General features: G+C 36.9%; 1 non-coding gene across 1 annotated transcript; it reads right to left on the bottom strand.

The window, feature by feature from the left end:
* Positions 1-3,426: 3,426 nt before the first annotated feature.
* Positions 3,427-3,534, bottom strand: LOC148550599 (small nucleolar RNA R71). Its single transcript, XR_015893056.1, has one exon. It is a non-coding gene; the product is annotated as a small nucleolar RNA R71 (small nucleolar RNA).
* Positions 3,535-4,388: the final 854 nt, after the last annotated feature.

Here is a 4,388-nt window from a genome sequence, read left to right as displayed (position 1 = left end):
TACTATTCTTCTCGTCGCAAGCTAGTTGGGGCATAGCCTTATTATGGATTACTACCAAATGGTATTTATGCATTAATGTGTTATTTGTAGTATGTTTTTTATTGTAAGTGGATAACAAGCTTGATAGTTACATTGCGAGATGGTTCTAGTTTTGTCGTAAGGTTTGGAATAATGTGTTTATTCTTGATTGAAGACAATACTGATATTGGTTTGTTCAATATTTTACCTTTTTTTTTTATCGAAAATAGAGAGACTTAAATTTGTAATTTTTTAGGTGAGTATAGAAAAATTATGCCATTTAAATTATAACTTGTTGACATTCAGTATTTTACCTTTACTCTTTAAAGTGTTGATTGTTGTATAAAATGTGTTGTGTGATGCTATTCTTTTTATACCAAACTAGTAATCTTTGTATAATGGTCTAATTCTTGTTTCTTTTTTATTACGTAAAGTTATATAAATTTACTTCTAATTTTTGGAGAGAGAGATTATAGCTTTTTTCATTAGTTTTATGGAAAACAACGGTCACACACATAACTTTAAATTTTGTTAGGTTAAAAATTTTGAATTTCAATATTTAAAATTATATATTAAATTTTTAAATAATTATTTAAAAAAATTAAAATTTAAGTTTAATGTTGGATTTATTGGGAGATAAATATGATGATAACAAATTCTAAAATTTTTTTAATCAAGTTTAAAATTGTCGCTTAAATCTGTCGGTAAATATTTATCGGCGAGGTTTATACTGTCAAATTTATTCTGTCGCTAAATCCGACAGTAAACAGATTACAAGTGGATTTATTTGAAAATTTGTCGGTAAATTCGATAGTATTCTGCGACTCTCTTGTAGTAAAAATTCCTTATGTCTCGGTTATTGAAAACTTGATTTATGCTATAATGTGCACTAGACCAGATATTGCTCATGCGGTTGGTACTGTTAGTCATTTCCTCTCTAATCCATGTAAAGAAGATTGAAATGATATTAAATGGATTATGAGATATATCAAAAGTACAACTAACTTGAGTTTGAATTTTGGTGGTGAGAAACTTTTACTAGTTAGCTTTATTGATGCATACATATAGTAGGAGATGTTGATTCTCAAAAGTCTACTTCAAGTTATTTGGTCAAGTTTGTATGGAGAGCTATTTCACGACAGTCAAGGCTACAGAAGTGTGGATAAAGAAGTTTCTTAAAGAGCTTGGTTTTAAGCAAGACTACTATGTGTTGTTGTATGACAGTCAAAGTGCTATTCATCTTATTAAGAATTCTACTTTTCATGCAAGATCTAAACATATTAATATTAGGTATCACTAGTGATAAACCACTATTTTATGGTTTATATTGTGTTTAATTATGTGGTTTTATCATGATCTTTACCCACTTATTCATTAAATAAGCATGCATTTATAATTCCTTCCTAAAGTTATCGCATGATTGAAAACTTGCTTCCTAGATACTTTTAATTATGTATTTTATTTCTCCTTTATTCCATTCGATGCCGTGATCTGTGTGTTAAGTGTTTCAGGCTTCATAGGGCATGAATGAGTTAGAGATTGGAAAGGAAGCTTGCAAAAAATGGAAGGAACACAAGAAATTGAGGAGATGACCAGCGAGAAGCGACGCGACCGCATGGATGACGCGGCCGCGCGAATTGGAAATTGCACAAGTGACGCGGAAGCGTGGACGACGCGCCTGCGTGGCAAAGCAAAACTCCAAATGACGCGTCCGCCTGAATGACGCGTCCGCGTGACATGCACGATCTGCATAATCTGCAGAATTGCTGGGGGCGATTTCGGGCCTGATTTTGACACAGTTTTCGACCCAGAAAAGCAGACTAGAGCCAGAGAACATGCAGAAACCAACAACAACATTCATTCCGCATAGTTTTTAGTTTTTAGATCTAGTTTTCCTCTCCTCTAGGTTTTCTCTCTACACGTTCATAGTTTTTAGGATTTGTTATTTTCATTATTTTTGCATTGGGATATTGAGAAGAGTTATCGCCTCATCAAGACTTCGACATTGTAGTTCGTTCTCTTTACTTGTCTCTTACTCTTCCATGTTTCTTAATTTACTTAATTTTACTATTGGATTATTTTAGCATTTATTAATACAAGAATTACTTTTATTTTTAATTAATCTTTTGATCATTATTTATCATGTCTTTCTTTAATTCCCTTTCTTATGTTATGAATTTTACATTTACAATGAGCGAGTAGTTCCCTAACTTGATGGGGAGTTGATTGAAAGGAATCCTTAAGTTGGGATGCTCAAGAGAAAGATTGTAATTGGGTTTATTGTTGGATTGCTCTCTAGTCACTAACACCAATCCTCCCAAGAGCGGATTGGAACTTGTGGATAGAAACAGCATTCCAACTTGTTTAACTTTCTCTTACTTAGTAAGGGACAACTAAACATAATAACCCCCAATTGTCAATTAATCTTGAGAGTACTCCAACAAGAATAGGGCTTCCAGCTAATCAACTCCCAGTCAAGGCTTTTATTTAAATTTATATAAATTCTCTAATTTAATTTTCTGCCATTCAACTCAAACCTTTTTGAAAACATCTGATCAATAAAATAGCACACTTGTCTGCAACTCGTTGGGAGACGACCTGGGATTCATACTCCCAGTATTTCAATTTTAATTTCTGTGACACCCTTTTAAATTGATAAGCGGATTTCTGGTTGGTTGAGAACTATACTTGCAATGCATATTTTATAATCATTCTTAACTCGCCAATTTCCGCCACCATCAATTTTTGGCGCCGTTGCCGGGGAGTTGCAATAGAATGCTAAAGTTATTAATTGGATTTTATTTATTTTCATTTTATTTTATCTTGCTACCATGAGCTGCTTGTTTCTTTCGTTAGATGACGCGTTCGCTACCTGATCCAAGCTTGCTAATATTCGATCCTGAGATTGAAAGAACTATTTCACGAATAAGGCAAGCTCGGCGTCAGTTAGCCCTCTCTAAGGGAGGATCTGAAACGTCACTTGAGAAAGAAACCAGCCCTTGTTCTACTGATTTGGTTGTTTTACGTGCAGGTAACATGGCAGAAGCTAGGAGAGTTACTATCCAGGAGGCTGGAGCCCCTGATTTTACAATGCAACCATTTCAAGCGCATCACCCAGCGGTGGCTACAGACTTTGAAATAAAGACCGCACTGCTCAATTTGATGCCCAAGTTTCATGGCTTGCCTGCTCAAGAGCCTATCAAGCACCTGAGAGATTTTCAAGCAGCCTGTTCTACTGTCAGGCATGATGGTGCAGATGAAACTTCAATTTTGCTGAAAGCTTTCCCATTTTCTCTTGAGGGAAAGGCAAGAGAGTGGTACTACACTCAACCCGCAGTAACTGTATCCAACTGGGATACACTGAGAAGAGAATTCTCGAAAAAGTTCTTTCCTGCTGAAGTTACTGATAAACTGAGGAAAGATATTTCCATGATTGTTCAGGATGATTCTGAAACTCTCTATGAGTACTGGGAGCGCTTCAATAATCTTCTGGAAGCTTGCCCCCACCATATGATTGACAAGATAGTGTTACTCAGTTATGTCACACAGGGCATGAGGCCCCAAGACAAGACCACATTGGAAAGTGCTAACAATGGGTCTATGAAAAAGTACAAGACCACTGATGAGGCATGGCAATTGATCAGTGACTTAGCTGAATCTACTAGGAATCACAGGCAGAAACAAGGCCGTGCAAAAGCCGTTGCAGAAGTATCCTCTTGCAGAGAGACTACTGCTCTAACTCAGAGTATCTGTGAAATGACCAACTTGTTGAAGCAGATGCAATTGAATCAACAACAAGTTCAGCAAGCTCAACCTTCTCCACCACAGCAAAACCAACAGTTAGTCCCACAAAGAGTTTGCGGAATCTGTGCTGATTATAGCCATTATACTGACGAATATTCGCAGCTCCAGCAGGAAGACAACACCGTGGCAGCCACTCATAACTTCTATGACCGCCCCAACCAAGGGTACAATCAAGGTGGCAACTACAACCATGGATGGCAGGACAATTCTAACCAGAATTGGAGGGACAACAACAACAACAGAGGAGGCAGAGATAATCAAGGGAATCAGAGGTGGAATAACAACAACAGCAGGCAGCAGAACCAGTACTAGCCTTACAGAGCACCTCACCTAAGGCAATCCCAAGGACCACAGAATACCCAACAGCAGACCTCTCAAATTACCTATCCTTCTTCTTCTGCTAATGATGACTTACTACAATCAATTGATCGGAGACAGCAGACCATGGAGAATAACATTAATGCCACTCTAAATGGTCTGAACGCTACTTTGCAGGCTCTTGTCTCACAGATTGGTTCAATGAATAACTCCAATAATCAACCTTTGAGCTCCAGTGGAATTCCCTC

Source organism: Arachis ipaensis, chromosome B7, assembly GCF_059453495.1.
Source record: "Arachis ipaensis isolate K30076 ecotype BB chromosome B7, ASM5945349v1, whole genome shotgun sequence".
Taxonomy (NCBI): domain Eukaryota; kingdom Viridiplantae; phylum Streptophyta; class Magnoliopsida; order Fabales; family Fabaceae; genus Arachis; species Arachis ipaensis.
This window is presented reverse-complemented; position numbering and strand designations above follow the sequence as displayed.